At 40.9% G+C, this 17,591-nt stretch overlaps 1 protein-coding gene across 9 annotated transcripts in view; it reads left to right on the top strand.

Moving 5' to 3' along the window:
* Positions 1-11,854: 11,854 nt before the first annotated feature.
* LOC108930080 (muscleblind-like protein 2a) overlaps positions 11,855-17,591 on the top strand; it is a 43,923-nt gene continuing 38,186 nt past the window's right edge. For all 9 annotated transcript variants that reach the window (XM_018745184.2, XM_018745144.2, XM_018745210.2 and 6 more), the window contains exon 1: positions 11,855-12,054. The gene's annotated coding sequence lies outside the window, so the exon portion shown is untranslated. The remainder of the gene's footprint in view (positions 12,055-17,591) is intronic.

The raw sequence follows: 17,591 nt of genomic DNA, 5'->3' as shown, positions 1-17,591 counted from the left end.
CTCACTCCTTTTCTCCCTGCATCCTTCACTCTCTCCCTCTGCCTCCTCTCTGTTTCTTCATCTCTCTCTCCCTCTAACCCTCACTCTCCTTCATTCTCTCCCACTGTCTCTCTCCCTCTATCTCTCCCATTCCCTGCAGGGGCTGCAGCACTGTCTGCTTTCACACTCCCACACAGTCCCTTTCTAGCATTTTCTTTGCTGCCCCCCCCCTCCTCCCACCACCGCCATCATCCACCACCCCAACCGTCTCTGCAGCAGCCGTAGTATCAATTTTTCAAGCAGGCAGCCCCCCTCTCCTAGGTTCTGGCTCTGGAGCAGGAGCTCACGACCTACACGAATTACTGCAGGTGTCCATGCTCACGCACTCAGCCCAGGCGGGTCCAGTTCACAAGGACTCAGAACCAACTTAGTGAGAGCAAAGTAAGCTTAAAGTCCCGAGCTGGATGTATACGGAGCTCATTCCCTCTTACGTTCTGATTTATTGAGTGCAACTGGTAATAGTCAGTGTCGTGCTCTGAACCTCTCAAAGCTGTCCATCAGCATTTCCTGGCACAGCATAAATATATTTTTGGTCCTGTGCAATTATGCTTTTTAATTAATGTCTCAGAGTGATTGTTGAGACTTCATTCTTTCCCAGAATTTATGAATAATACAGGGATCTGTACTCCTGTAGACAGCCAGTAAGCATTACAGGGAAATATCACTTGCATATCACTTGCTGTTACCCAGGTTTTTGTGATAAAGTGTTTCCTTCATTTGTTACGGTGTGGAAATTATAAATTATGAACAAGAAAAAGAGAACGAGAACACGTACTGCCAAACAATCTTTTGCATGGTGCACATCAAACGGTACCACAGGGCACGCATTGACTGCACAGGGCAGCAACCCATTGTGGTGGTCAGTTGAGCTGCTGTATCTTAGCAGACTTTGACACCTACTCCTCCCTCATTACTTCTTGAGTAGAAGGATCACAGTAAGATTCCACCTCTGCTCAAATCAAGGTCCCTAATGACATGGGGTCAAGACTAGCAACATGTGGGTTCAGGTTGTTCCTGCACCACCCATTGCTTCTCCTTGACCTTTCCTCAGCATGGGACACGTGGTGACCTTTTGGAGGGCCACTTGATGTCTTTGCTCCATGTCACTGAAAGGCTGGGATGGATAATGTGACAGGATCAAAGGTAGACACTGACAGGGTACATTTTCAGCATTCGGTACCAGAACTAGATACATGCAGGTGTTGCTGGGCAGGCAGTTGGAGAACTTGTTAAAAGTCACTCACATGTTTCAAACTGTATGGTTAGGATTATGTGATCAGACATGCTGGATGAAAAACTAAGTATACTGTGTGTCAGTCTAAAGGTGGGCGCACAAACACAGTTTTCTTTTTAAGGAGCTGTAACTGGAAATAATAACAAAAATGCATTAAAATATGAAGAGTCCTTCTTAGTACAGTAAAACACTGTTCAGTAGTAATATGAAATTTATTATCAGGTCTCTTCATATGGAGCAATAGAGTAGGAAATGTCACTCAGTTGATCAAAATAATTTGGTACTTTTGTAAAAACCTTGTAGGGGGGTGCGGTGGCATGGTGGCACAATGGGTTGGACCGGACCAGGTCCTGCTCTCCGGTGGGTCTAGGGTTCAAGCCCTGCTTGGGGTGCCTTGCAACGGACTGGTGTCCCATCCTGGGTGTGTCCCCTCCCCCTCTGGCCTTACGCCCCTGTGTTGCTGGGTAGGCTCTGGCTCCCCGCGACCCCATATGGGACAAGCGGTTCAGAAAGTGTGTGTGAGTGTGTAAAAACCTTGTAGGGGGTGCGGTGGCGCAATGGGTTGGACCGGGTCCTGCTTTCCGGTGGGTCTGGGGTTCAAGCCCTGCTTGGGGTGCCTTGCAACAGACTGGTGTACTGTCCTGGGTGTGTCCCCTCCTGTGTTGCCGGGTTAGGCTCCGGCTCCCTGCGATCCTGTATGGGACAAGTGGTTCAGAAAGTGTGTGTGTGTAAAAACCTTGTATTTTTCCTAATGTTTCTGTTTGAAACTTAAAAATTTCCACTGCCAATTGTTTATGTCAATAAGCAGTGTTCTTGTGTCATCTCACCTCTTTCTTGCAGATGAAATTTCCTACAGTCAGAGAGGAGATATGAACATGGGGTAGTGTTTCACCCATAAATTTGCTTGTTTCCTTGGTTCATTTCACCCTCTTAAAAGTGAAGAAAATCTAAGGCAGTTCAATGGGAATGACTTTTACTGTGTATCGGCAGTGTTGGCACTGCAGTACGCTGGGTCCAAATGAACCGTGAACGGGTTTGGGTGAGGCAGGCTACTCTGCTGCCCCAGGAGCCGAGCATTAGGACTCGGTTTGTGTGGCATACATCATTGCTTGTCGATGAGTTCGAACGCAGCATTTCCATGACTGACTCGCACATAATAATTGCAATGGAATCCCATTTCCCAGCTGAGAAAAATCAATGATTGCACGTTCGCAGCAAAGGTTATCGGGGACATTTCTGGGAATTGTGAGTCTAAAATAACAACAAAAAAAGAATGAGAGCGCTCAGCAGTCTTATGCTGGTGATTAAGTAGCCCTATGTAATTGCCTCCATAAAGTGCATAAAGTCATAAATCATAACATAGTTACACTTCAGGTATTCATTCAAAAATAAATAACTCTTGAGGACATATTGACTTATTTAGTTGGTAGGAATGAGCTAATATTATTAAGGGGAGGGTTGAGAAATGATTACATTCAAGGTACACCGCTTTTTAGCTGAAAAGGCCCAACATGCTTATCTTAATAACTTTCACGACAGCGCGGTCAATTAAACTGGATAAAGTTCTCCTCTTTGGTTTAATCCCCTTCCAGTGATCGAATTTGGCGTCCCCCATTCATCATCCCCGCTCTTCCTTTAGCACAACACCGTCGCACTGTTCAAACCCCCTCGGTGTTAATGTCACCAGAGAACTGGATCTGTGACAGCAAAGCTGCATCTTTCAAGGACCGCAATCCCCCACCCTCCCCCAGTTATTAGAGCCATACGCTTCTGCAGGTAACAGAGGGGCTCATATGACTGCTGAGTCCTAACAGAGAAAGTTTGCCTGTGTGTTCCTACAAATACTCCGAGCGTCACTGGAATCGGTTCTTTCTGGATGTTTGTCTTATGCCTTCACGGGACAAAAAAGAAATCACTTTTGCATGCTAAGGTGTAAGTTATGTTCAAGAATTATAATAAACACACAAACAAAAAAACTTGAAATTTTTTACACACATTTGGGGCTTTCAAAGATATGTGTTTTAGAGGTAGGGCGCTTAAAAAAGGGGGATGTGGTGGTGTAGCGGGTTTGATCAGGTCCTGCGATGTGGTGGGTCTGGGGTTCGAGTCCTGCTTGGGGTGCCTTACGGCAGACTAGCATCCCGTCCTGGATGTGTCCCGTCCCCCTCCAGCCTTGCACCCTGTGTTGCCAGGTTAGGCTCTGGATCATTGCAACCCAACTCAGAAGAAGCTGTTTCAAACTGTGAGTTTAAAGAAATAATAGTTATAACATCAAAAACATCCTGAAACATGTAGTATTCCAGGCCATTGAAAAGGCATAGTTTAATATATTTTGGAGATTGCAAAACATGATGGTAAGCACACAAATGCATTGCTGCAGTGTTGTAGGAATTCCCACTGTAATATTTCTGTCCTTCATCTTCTCCACCAGACCCTCCTACATGCTGCTGGATCTACTGCCCCACTGCAAATTTCCACTGCAGACATTACTTTTGAACATTCAATTCTGCACAGATGAAAAACTTAGATCAGCTCTGAGGGTTCTCTTTATTACACAGGGATCAAATTAACCCTGTCACTGGCGATTTAACACTGCTGGTTTTGCTATACAACAGTTGCTGTGTAGTCCTGGAACTCATCTCAGCCCTTAATGCTGTGACACGGAACCAGCCGGCACTCCACACAAACAGTTGCAATACGGAATATGAAATATGATACACAATATGAAATAGCTGGAAAACTGGTGCAGGGCACTCTCTCAAACAAAAACCCAAGCAGAAGCTAGATCCTAAAACATCAAGGACATAAAAGTTTAGGTGCCGCAATTTGCTTCTTAACTGTACCCGTATGGACAGTTAGAAATGTCATCATTTCGTGAATAAATTCAGTAAATTCAAAAGTCTGAGCATGAAAGTTCAAGTGATAGTGGTGACGGAGAATAGATAACCACTCACAATCCCATGCTTCTGAATTTGTGGGTTTGTTGCTAGATATCGGCTTGACAATCTCTCTGACTCATTCCCCTCTATACCATATCCCCATTCTGTGTCCTAGGTCACATTGTTTGAATTACAGAGAAATCTATGAGATCTATGCAAGCTGAACTCTTTGTACATAAATTGTTACAATCAAGTAAAAGAAAAAGATTCATATTAATCATGATGATGATGAAGTGGAGTTCTTACATTTGCATTAATTTTTCAGGTGCTTTTCTCCAATGCGGTGTATATCTCAGAGAACAAAACAAACAGTACATTACTTCAACAGAATTAGAAATTCGGATGCAGACACATGATTCTTGAGTGCAGACGGATTTGTCACATACCACCATGTGAACCAGTATACATTACCCGAGTAGGTGCATATAGGATGTTTTTAAATTTACATTTGTTCATATAGCTCATGCTTTTCTTGAAAACAACATATAAGGTTAAGCTACGTACAATTTATTCATCTATACAGCTGTGTAATTTTGCAGGAGAAATTTAAAGTAAATACCTTGTTCAATATACTACAGCTGGTGGTGGGATTGGAACCTGCACCCTTCCAAGACAAAGGCAGTGACTCTAAACACAGGGCTACCAGTTGTCCCATTGTTGAAGTACTAAACAGATAGCATGGCACATGTTTATCAAGCACATAGGAGATATGGGAAAGAGACAGTCAAAAAAATTAATGTATTTTGAGACTTCTTGAATGCTAAGAAAGATTCAGCAGTTCTGAATGAGAGAGGGAGGTAATTCCACCACACTGGAGCCAAAACTGAAAACTTTCATGCTCTTAGTACACTGGAGATGTGTGGATGGTTGGAATTCATACATGGATGCAGTATGAAATACAAAGTCATCTTCAAGCCAATTACTTTGCTCTGCAAATGTAAGCAGATTGGCCCTCCTCTGTGGCATTGTGATCCAACAAGGCTGCAAGAGATCTCATTGACCCTAAATGGGCAGTAACTGCTGGTGGACTGGAAGTAGTGTGACTTCATGGTTTCATCAGTAAAACGGATGTGTGTCCTTGACATGTCACACCATATTGATTTCATGTGATTTCAATGGGTGGCGCAGCGAGTAGTGCTGGTGTCTCACAGTGCCTAGGTGGTGCAAGAGGATGTGGGTTTGATCCCTGTTCAGTCTGTGTGGAGTTTGCATGTTCTCCCTGTGTCTGGGTGGAGTCCAAACACATGCTGTTTGGGTTCCCTCATAGTGTGTGAGTGACAGAGAGTGTGTGTGTGTGTTCCACTGATGTATGGATGAGTGACCCATTGTAAGTAGTGTATCTAGTAGTGTAAGTCACCTTGGTAAATAAGGTGTGTGGGCTGATAACACTACATAGTACCCATTGTAAGTTGCTTTGGCAAAAAGTGTCTGCTAAATACACACACACATTTTCAGAACCGCTTCTCCCATACAGGGTCGCAGGGAACCGGAGCCTACCCGGCAACACAGGGTGTAAGGCCGGAGGGGAGGGGACACACCCAGGACGGGATGCCAGTCCATCGCAAGGCACCCCAAGCGGGACGCGAACCCCAGACCCACCAGACAGCAGAACTGTGGTCCAACCCACTGCGCCACCGCACCCTCCTGTCTGCTAAATAAATAAATGTAAATGTCATCCTTCCTGCTTGTGCTCAGCCTAGAGCTTACTTTATAACATATGATCAGTAGTTACATCTTTTGACTTTCTACACACTGTCATAAAAATCCTACTTATTGTGTCTAAATAATTTTTACTACGACTTTAACGTACTTTATGACCAAAAGATAGATGAACATAATAAGCCTTTCTTTCAGAATACATCTTCACCACACTATAATTCCTTTCTCTTACAATTTCTGGGTTAATGAAAAATGAATGCAGGCAAAGAATCTGTATTCCAATACAAGGGTCTGAAACTGAACCACTGGTCAATTAAATTCTAATGAGGATTGCTCCTGAAGGTGAGGACACATGCAGGCTGCTTTTCAGAAAGATGCTCATTGGACCGTATTGCTACCACTAGATGGCTTTCATAAACTGAAGAGAACACCTATCCCTGACCTGGGTTCACAGAGTTTCAACTGAAGGTGATGAGTTCAAGGCTAGGACCATTTACTTATAGTCCATCAAAATCGTGTCTTTTTTGTTCAGTACTCGTCAGACAGTGGGATCAATGCTATACATTTTTTAAAGAATGTTTCTTTTAATTTGTTGTAAATTTCATCTGGTTTCATATTACATTAATGCTAATAGTGTCTGTGTTTACCTTTGGGCACAGTTCTGGTTTTTAAATGATCACTCTTGTCTCACAAGGAATAATCCTAAAGCAAACTGATATGAAATACATTTTCTGTTGAAAGACCATATTGACATAGTGATGATTATATTGACAAAGGGCTATATTCACAAATATGAGCTCCTTAAGTCATCAGCGTTCATTTCTACTGCCCACTTTGCACAGATATTCCTCCTTTTGGCTTTTCTTATTATGGGCAGTACTGTGGCACCAGTGTCTCAGCACCTGGGCTGCGCAACTGCATGTAGATTCAATCTTGCTTCGGTCTGTGTGGAGTTTGTACAGTCTCTGCGTGTCTGATTGGTTTCCTCCGCGTACTTCTCTTTCATTTCACAGCCTGAAGACACATGCTTTGATTAGATGGATGACAATAAATTGACCATATTGCGTGGTGAGTAAGTGTGTGCGTGCTACTTTGATTACTGTGCCAATGATCACACAGAGTAGAGCGTATTGAGCATTGTAAGTCGACTTTTGACAAGGACTAATTACTAGTTAATAAACATTTATGCTATAGCCTTTGCTGAGAACTTTTGCTTAGAGCTTTAACTTCTGAAACAGAACAATTTTTGTATAAATTCAGTTGTGTAAAATGTACAGGCCAATAAGAGTATGACAATTTTGAGGGCAGAAAATTATGCCAGCAAGTCAATGGTAAATATATATATATACTGTGTGTATATATATAGACACACACACACACACACACACACACCGGCCACTTATTATGTATACCTGTTCAACTGCTCATTAACGCAAATATCTAATCAGCCAATCACATGGCAGCATCTCAATGCATTTAGGCATGTAGACATGGTCAAGACAATCTGCTGAAGTTCAAACTGAGCATCAGAATGGGGAAGAAAGGTGATTTAAGTGACTTTGAACATGGAATGGTTCTTGGTGCCAGACGGGCTGGTGTGAGTATTTCAGAAACTGCTGATCTACTGGGATTTTCACGCAGAACCATCTCTAGGGTTTACAGAGAATGGTCAGAAAAAGAGAAAATATGCAGTGAGTGGCAGTTCTGTGGGCGAAAATGCCTTGTTGATGCCAGAGGTCAGAGGAGAATGGCCAGACTGTTTCAAGCTGATAGAAAGGCAACAGTAACTCAAATAACCACTCGTTACAACCGAGGTATGCAGAAGAGCATCTCTGAACGCACAACACGTCAAACCTTGAAGCAGATGGGCTACAGCAGCAGAAGACCACACCGGGTGCCACTCCTGTCAGCTAAGAACAGGAAACTGAGGCTACAGTTCGCACGGGATAGCAAAAACTGGACAATAGAAGATTGGAAAAACGTTGTCTGCTCTGATGAGTCTCGATTTCTGCTGCGACATTCAGATGGTAGGGTCAGAATTTGGTGTAGACAACATGAAAGCATGAATCCATCCTGCCTTGTATCAACGGTTCAGGCTGGTGGTGGTGGTGTAATGGTGTGGGGGAATTTTCTTGGCACACTTTGGGCCCCTTAGTAGTAACTGAGCATTGTTTAAACGCCACAGCCTACCTGAGTATTGTTGCTGACCATGTCCATCCCTTTATGACCACAGTGTACCCATCTTCTGATGGCTACTTCCAGCAGGATAACATGCCACATCACAAAGCTCAAATTATCTCAAACTGGTTTCTTGAACATGTCAACGAGTTCACTATACTCAAATGGTCTCCACAGTCACCAGATCTCAATCCAACAGATCACCTTTGGAATGACGTAGAATGGGAGATTTGCATCATGGATGTGCAGCCGACAAATCTGCAGCAACTGCGTTATGCTATTATGTAAATATGGACCAAAATCTCTGAGGAATGTTTCCAGCACATTGTTGAATCTATGCCACGAAGAATTAAGACATAGTGTGTGTCTATATATATGTATATGTTATACTATGTGGGATCACTGGCACAGTAAAGCAATGTAGCACGCACACACTCACTCACACATGCAATATATATAAATGTACATGCAGTATATACAGTCTTCTATTCTTTTGCTTTGTTAATGTGTTTTCGTGCTAGCATATTCACAGTGAGACTCTACAGGATTACATAACACCTTTAAGAATAGCTAATTGTTTGATTACTTAATAGATAATAGACCAAGTAGTGCAAGGACAGCATTGAGGAAAGATTACTTCCAAATGCTGGAGTTCATGAATACTTTTCACAAGTTCTCTTAAGCTGTCCAGAATGGAGCGTTTATACTGCATTCGTTCAACATGACTTGGACTCCCAATTTAGAGCAGCGTCACAGCACGACAGCACTTGGACCGAGAGGCAAGACTTTACTTGTATTTAACATGTAGCTGTGGATTCAGTTAAGTATTTTGTGTTTATTGATTCTATACACTTTACTAAACCTGCATAATTATTGTCATTAAAACACACACACACGCTGTCCAAAACCACTTGTCCCGAGTCGGGTCACAGCAAGGCGGAGCCTAACCCAAAAACACAGCGCTCAAGGCCGGGGGAGGAGGGAACACACCCCAGACCGGGCACCAATCCATTGCAAGGCACCCCAAGTAGGACTCAAACCCCAGACCTACCAGAGAGCAGGACCCAGCCAAAGCCACCGTGCCACCATGTCCCATCATTAAAACAATGTTGTCAAAAACATGGGTTCTTAGTATAAGATGGTGTCAGGTTTTATACAAAGCTATTTGTGTTTTTCTTCAAAGTGAACTGCTTGAGGATTTGAAAACCGCACACTATCAGAGCCTGAGTAAAACATACATGTTGTTCAGATGATGTTGTTCGGGTGCTTGCATTGACGCATAAAGGTCTTGTGCATATAGATTGGAAGGGCAATTTATAATTCCACCAAACACTTTCACATGTTCCAGGGAGTAGGAATGCAAACAGATTATGGCTAACAGATGACTTATACCATAGTTCCCCTGAGGGACTGTGGTTGCTACAGCATTGCAACGGTCCTGCTAAATGTCACTAAGATGTTGAAAAAACTTAATCTTCGGTAAAGTCATAATTAGACTTAATTTCAGAGAACCTAAAGATTTTCATATGATCATTCAGTATTTCTTTCTTACTTAAACGGAACAAGGGAGTCAACATCCTCATTGAAATGAGGCCACGTTCCGTTCATTGTTCCCAGTTTTTGTTGAGCATTGCAGGCCTGATCTCCCATTGGGGCTCAACGTCACTGCATTTTGCTCTGGCAGAACGATGAGAACATCTGTGTGCTAGAAACCAACTGGAAATAAATCCCACAAGCACCCAGGTACACCATGTATACCACTTTCAAAATTAATCCATAACTTAAGTACCTGAGCACTGAACATTCTTAACATTGTCTGCTGATGCTACTCAAATGGTGAGGAGAAACATTATTAATGCCTGAGCTTGCTGAGTTTGAAAATGCAACAGAATATAAGCTGCAGTTTCTTAAATAATATGAATGCATTATAATAAAGTTTTTTTTTTTTTTTTTGCAGAGCACATAGAAAGAAGTATAATATCATTTTCATTTTTATTTTTACAAAAACCCTGCACTTTGATGAGCACCGAGGTCTTCATCATTACTGCAGTGACTGCAGCTGTTTGCAGCTTTTCTTCTCCCTGCAGAGACTGCAGAGCAACAAACAAACAAACAAATAAAGTCCACCTGTTTTACAAGTGGCGGCTTGGGCAGAGATGGATGGATGGATGGATGGATGGATGGATGGATGGATGGATGGATGGACAGGTAGATCCCACAGCAAATATGCCACCAAAGTCAATTTTTACATTCCACATCAATTAAAAATTTTTCATGACACTACGCAGTCTTTGAGGGAAGCATTGAGTGTGGGCTGCCTGCAAATGCTGCAGATGAAGAAGGAATGCAAAATAACACCGCAAAGGAAACTCTTCACTACAACTACAGAAAAGTCATGGAGGCTAACTTTTGTTGTACAGACAAAGAACATTTCATTTATTGCGACCTTTTCACTTCTTTTAACCATAAAGGCCACAGATAGAACTGGTTGCTAGCAGTCATTTGCGGTGAAGAGTACAAGAAGAGGTAACCGCGTGACGTGGGATGCGAGCAACGTCTTCTAATAGATGGTCAGCGAGTTGCTCATGGTTACAGCCTATTCTTGGCAGTGTGGGGGAGGTCAGCACTGTGTTGTCCATGAAGATCAGTGTGGTCATCCAGAAAGCTAGTGGTGATAAAAACTGGAATATCAACCCAGAGAGACATGGCTGCTAGTGACACAGAGATACTAGGAAAAATGTGAAATGAATACTATGAACAAAGGCCATTTTAAAGTGCATCCAAGCAACTTTCAAAGTGCATTCTTGGCTCCCAGGATTTTAGAAAATATTTGCACCCAGTTTTGTATTAGAGATGAGTGTTCACAAGAGCCAGTTGCTTTATTCAAGCAATTACTTGCATAGTTAGTTACCACATCTAATTTTTTTGAAGCGTTGATCAAGTGCCAGCTAAAACGGTTTTTACTTCATCATTTCAGCTTGAGTGCTTTCTCGTGAGGTTTCAGCTCTTTGGTCCACATAGTGTGTGTATACAGATGTGTATGTGTGAGTAACATACATATGTTTGTCTTTCTATAAGTAGTATTTCACCTTTGTAGACATTTCCTTAGAGCTCCATTGCCTTGGCACAAAGTAAGAGGGAATAAACTTTTTTTTCTTCATCATGCCAAATTTGACTTGACCAAAGATAAAAGATGCAATAGAGAAATAGGTCAGTAGTTGAACTTAATAACTGATGACACGTCTACTTATTTGTTAGAATATTTTACATTGCTTCACCTGCCTTTGCACTCCATCTCATTTTTACCTGGCTGGATAACAATTTTGTATGTCTTTCTATCACATTTAAATCACATGCAGAGTGATTTAATTCATGATGAATAATACAAGTGTTAATAAAACAGCTGCTGCGTTATGTGGTGAACCTTGACCATAAAGCGTGCAGGAACGATAGCTGCCTGTTGATTACAAAATGGAAGGAAACCTTCCGTAAACCCGCGGGACACTCGCCGCTGTTTCCTAGGCAACAAGCAGACCCTTGCCCTTCCTGGGGACATTCGTGTGGGTTATACTAATATGCCCCTTTGAGGGGGGATAGTCTTAGCTTACTTATTGTAGCTCTTTCATTGTACAGCAAAATGTTAAATTAGTAAAGCACACCGAGATATATACACTCTAAGATTTGATGAAAAAATTGAGAATTTTAATTAAACCTCAATAAAACTACTTAAAAAGTGGTTCGCGCAACACGTCGCACCCCTACAAGCGGAGTCTACATATTTTCCTAGCTGTCAGAAAAGCTTGTCGCCAGCCCAACGTCAGAGTAAAGTAATCTACTGGGAGAGAGTCAGATTTTATTCTACTTAAAAATGTTTTTCTGATTTTATCTGACTGCAGCGTTTTGTTTAACCAACGGCGAGTCTTCACGTAGCGCACTTTCCCTGCTGTACTTGAAGTGTTGTTTTCCAACAATTCCGAGTTTAGCGTCGGCGCACGTAGTTATGAGGTAAGCGCGAACTCCTCCTAACTCATTTAACCGCGTATATATATTTTGTGGAATAGCGCTAACTTAACTTAGCCTGTCTCTGTGTCTAAGTTATCGAAACATATTCCACACGTATAATACGATGTTTTTAATAAGCCTCCAAAAGGATAATAAGTCGTGTCTTAGATCGAGAATTATGTGAGTCACTAGTAATTTTGCGACCGCAGAGAATCTGGTTTTAAACGAGTCTGTTGCACTGCAGAAAACGAAGCACGGTTGTATAACTGTGCTCGTATTGTTATTTTTTCTCACGGGTAACTGTTTAAATGTGTCAAAATTGTCACACAGTCCATTGCTCCGCTGAAGGGGCGCGGAGTCAGTGCTAATGCTAACGTTAGCTAGCATTGGAAAGATGAAAGTGGAGTAAAAGTGGGAGGGACCGGTGGCGCGAGTCTGAGAGAGAGGGTGAACCACCGTAGACATGCCATGGCATGGACATGGTCAGTACTGCAGAGACTCTAGTGCTTTTTTTTTTTTTCTTTTGTGTTTTTTTTTTTTTTGTACTGTTAATCCTTATTATTGTGTTCTTCTCCTAACAAGAACCATGATTTGCAAACCTGTTGCAACGTGAAAATGGGCCAGGTAGCAGAACAAGAAGGTTGAGAAGGTGATCGCATGATGATGTGTCCCTCAGTCAGTGTCAGTGATGCAGAAGCTGTCCCTCTCTGGTTGAGAAGGTGATGGACACTCTTGTACAGGTGCCACAGTCCTCAGCTTTTTGGGGAAAATGATCACCCCCCCCCCACACCTGAAAGGCAAAAGTGTGCAGTTTTTGTGACTTTCATTTAGCTGATGTGCGATTCGGCCCCATTAGAGATGCTGACTTGCTGTCATCGCCGTAATGTTGGTCTGTTTCATTAGAAAAATTTCACGTTCTCGTTTCTCAGTTGGCAGATCCAGCAAGTGTTGGTCTTGCATACAGTCAGCAGCTTTTCAATACACTGTTAAACTATAGTTTTATCCATCTGAAGTTAGCATATGTTGATTTTACGTATTTAATATGGCATGCTTGGTTCCTGAAAAGTAAAATATTGTATCGTCACATGTGAGAGAGTAATGTTTTCAAATTCCATGGGAAAAAATCAAACAGGTTGTTCCAGTTTTAGATAATGGGGTGAGACAGTTGGGAATATGTTAGTCAAATGCTTTTTTTATCTTGGCTAGATATATCAGAACCGTTGCGGTCGAATGTAACTCGATAATTTCAAATTGCATTTCTTAGTGTCTGATCAGACTTCTGCCAGTCATACATATGTATGGTTCTAGATAGTATTACAGCCAAAATATTATGTAAGCTATGACAAAGTGTTAAGAGGGGGAAAATAATTCCTTCTGGTGATTTCTGATTGCTCACTTAAAATTATGCTGTAACATGAAGTACTTGGGATAATAAGTTATGAGTCATGAAACCTCTCTATGTTTAACATAATGTTTGGTCATAATGTTCGCTTCTGAATGGCCATACATTGTTTCCACACTCCATCGGTGTTATTGATCGTAAGTACCCCAGAAGACAGCTTCTGAAATTATGTTGTAAATATCATCAGGCCGTAATGAATACCTGAGGTACGTTTGCTAAGAAGTTCAGTTTCAGCTTTATTTATTAGTAGGGATGTACTGATGGTTTATAATTCAGTTAAATATATTTACACAGAACTGACCACCTATAGATTTTTGTTTTGATTCTGGTAGTAGTGCATTAGTTACGCCTAATTTCAGGTCCCAAACAAGAAGGTTTTCTGAATATGATTTGAATTTAAGCGTACTACTGATAAGATTCCAAGTTCTCTGCATCCATGCCTTCCTGTGCTGGAGCCTTGGAAACCTTCTAGTTGAAGCATGAAGTGCTGAACTCTTTTGGTGTTACCTCCATCCTCCATGGAGCTCAACTGCCCATTACTGGTTCTCTCTGATTAGTAGGGGAGTATTTATCATTTTTGTTTTTCTTATGGCAATTAAGAAAATCCATTGTTTTAAGGTTTCTGTTTAAGGGTTCAAAGTAGCAAAACAGCTGTTTCTTTTATTGCAGAATTATGTTTATGAGGAGGAAACTTGCAGTCTGCCAAAGTTTTGCTCAGATTTTGTTTTTTCTTTCGTAATTTAAAAACTAGTAAGATTTTATATCATATGGGTGTGTACAGCTGAATAAACTGAAATCGGGCTATATGTTTTTGTATAGATAGAAATCTGCACTGTTTTGATGTTGGCAATGAAACGGTTCTTCTGTGTTAACACTTGATTTAACTTTGTTGATGCATAATTATAGTATGTTCCTGCCAGTTCAAATGTCAGAAATGGAACACCCATTAATTTTGCAGTCCTGTGAATTGTTGCCATAAGCTACATGCCATGCAGCCTTTCGCTTAGACAGGAATGTTGTGTCCTTCAGTGAGAGGTGGAAGTAATCCATTGACAGGGGGGTTCAGTAAAACAAAGGCATATCCAGCTAGTCTTTCTGCTGACAATGTGTCCTTACAGTTGGAATGTGGTGCCATCTTTGAGGATTTGTGATATGGTTTTCATAAAATGTCATTGTTTCAATGTTCCGTAAATACTGTTTACCAGTACGCAGAATTTAGATTACTTCTCTGTTGGCATTGGACATTTCATTGCAGAGTCATGGAAGTCAAAAAGTCAAAAGTGTTAGGGAGAACTTTTTGTTTCTATTCCAATTTTGAATCAAAATATTGTTGGAATGTGACGAATGGTTGCGGTTGGCCAGAAAGTTGTTGGATGCTTGAGGTGAGAGGTTATAGCTTCAAAAATCCCAAATGCAAACTGCTGCATTCCCTGTTAAATATAAAATTCAACTTGGATTTCTTTGGTAATTGTCCTGCTTTTGTAGAACTGCAAACTGTTTCGTGCATCTTGGATTGGGTAAGTAGTGTTTGCTAAGCCAGCAGTTTTTCATTTGTAACATTCGAGATATAATCATCAAGATATATTAATCGTTGAAAATTATTAGAAATATAGCCATAGCCTTTTAAGTGTTGCAGAATTGTTCCAGGAAAATGGATAATGTGGGGTCCTGAATCTGATTTGTGTCTGTGTTAATCTTGGCAGCAGTTCTGAGTTCTGCACTAAGTGAGTATGCACCTTCTCCATCACTTCTGTTCACACCTTTGATAGAATTGGAGGGGAAATGGACCACAGTGCAGACATATCATTGGCTGTAGGCAGTGGACACCTGCAAACAGTTAAAGCAGCTAACCTCGTTGTTCTTTGTTTCTTCAAGTATGAACCCTCTTTGAAATGTGTCAAACCATTAATTCACTGCGTGCGCTCAGAGGTCAGTGGAGCATAGTCGTTTACTGCAAAGTTACCTGCTTTGTCTACCATTGGTGCAGATTGACATAATTGAGTTGATTCAAATGATTAATATGGTTTAAGCTATGTTTCCAAATGTTGTAGGGATGTTTACTGCTATCTATTGATTTTGAACTAATAACTATTGCTGAGGTACAATTTTAATGTTGTTAATGTGTTATAAATATGTTGCAAAGAGGACAAAGTATTATTGACACCTTAATGTAAATATGTAGCCAGGAGGACAGTCACAGTATCATTGACACCTTAGTACGATCGAGTGTAATTTTTATGCTGACTGCTGCAGTTTCATTAAAATTGTTATACCACAGAATTGCTACTTTACATTTTATTAAATACCGTGTACCTTTGCAGAGAGATTGTCATAACTTTCTTTTTATGTTGAAATTGCATTCATCTTAAAAGGGTCTGAAAACTCACCTCTTCCAGACCCACTTCGCTCATGATCTCTTAAACTCATGTAAGGTGAAATGTTCATGCACCATAACTTTAGGATCTTGCCCGGGTAAGCCTTTACACAGCTGCTTTATTCATCCTGTATTAAACGTAAATGTATCTGTATCTCAAAACAAAATTGTCATAAGGTGATCTTGAATCATCTATTGAGTTTTATGCAGCTTCATGCGTGATGAACATTGGTGCACATAGTAGAAACAAACTAATGTTTCTTAAAACTCACACCTCTGCAGCTATGTCTCTCCTAATGTAATGCACAAATTATATTTTCTCTGAGATGTATGTCGCTTTGGAGAAAAGCATCTGCTAAATGAATAAATGAAAATGTAAATTTTGACCATTTTTACTGTGTAACTTCAGGAGAACATCCCACATGTGTAGTAGAATTTTTGAGCTTGAGAAGACATTTTAATATTCTACTTGTCATGTTAATATATCCATAGTGTGTTTTCTCTAAGTTATACTTTTTATTGCTGAAATCACAAGTCTGTGTGTTTCTAATGTACCATATTGTTTGTGGTTGCCATTAAATGACAGATTTGTGGAACTTATTAAAGGCCCGAGGGTTAAATAATATTTGAGTCTTCAGAAATGGATGTTCATACCACTACATTGTTAACCTTGCTGAGACTCTTTCCAGCATCATCTGATGGACTGTATATTAAAGATTTGTTAATTTAATAGACTTGATTCATGTCAAACATGGCCTAGTTAGTTGGTTTTCTCTCTTTCAGTATTTCATTGTAATGACTTTTGTTAATAAGATGTCTATAGTCTTGACTAATAATCTATGCCATAATTAAGATTAGAATGGGATTAATTGAATCATGCCATAGTTATTGTGAATATCAAGTATATCTTCAAAATGCAAAATATGCTTTTCTTTTATATCTTCATTAATAAGTCAGGCTTTAGCTTTATTCATCAAGCAATTTATTTTTCTTGTGAAGAACCCTTTAAGTGTTTTCCTTGGAAAATGGTGCACTGAGTTCTGTAATCCTAGGTTATACATCTCTCATCTGCTCCACTTTCCCATCTCTCTCTCAATTATTAGATTCATTTGTGAAGCATGTCACATAAAATGGGGTTGCCTAATGGCACTTATGACAGTACAGCTCACTTGTCTTAATAAAAAGGCATTTTCGTCTGATTTTTGCAGTCAGCCAGTGAGGGCAGTGATGGTGTCATGCACACAAAAGCACCTCGCATTGTGTTTGCGAAGTCATGCACCTCCTCTGGATTTGCGAGTTATACTGGGCAGCATCTCCTGTCACGTGACACCGAAGTGACCTCCTGTCACCAGAACATGCTTTTCTTCAAGCAAGGAGGAGAGCTTTGAGCTAATGGTTTAGATTTAGCTGTAGGACACAAAGTGGCAGTAGCATTTAGGAGCCCAGCCTTGGAACCAGGTGGTTGCTGATTCAAGTCACAAGGAAGGTCCAGTTCTCTTGCCCATGAGCAAAGTGGTTAATCTCAGTTGCTAAAAATAACCACCTGCATGAAGGGGAAAGAATAATTTAACAGTTATGATGTGCACATAATGACTTTGAGACTTTGCACTATATGAACATTTTGTAATAGTTTTAATTATAATTTTCAGGAAAGGGAGCAAAAACAGGTGGTACTTTTGCACCGAAATTGGGGAAATACCTTTAAGATTTGCCCTTACGTGTTTGTCGTTGGAGACTGAAGTCAGACAGTCCGTCACCATGATT

This window comes from Scleropages formosus, chromosome 12, assembly GCF_900964775.1.
Source record: "Scleropages formosus chromosome 12, fSclFor1.1, whole genome shotgun sequence".
NCBI classification, from domain to species: domain Eukaryota; kingdom Metazoa; phylum Chordata; class Actinopteri; order Osteoglossiformes; family Osteoglossidae; genus Scleropages; species Scleropages formosus.
Note: the sequence above shows the minus strand (reverse complement) of the source record. Positions and strands in the feature narration are given on the sequence as shown.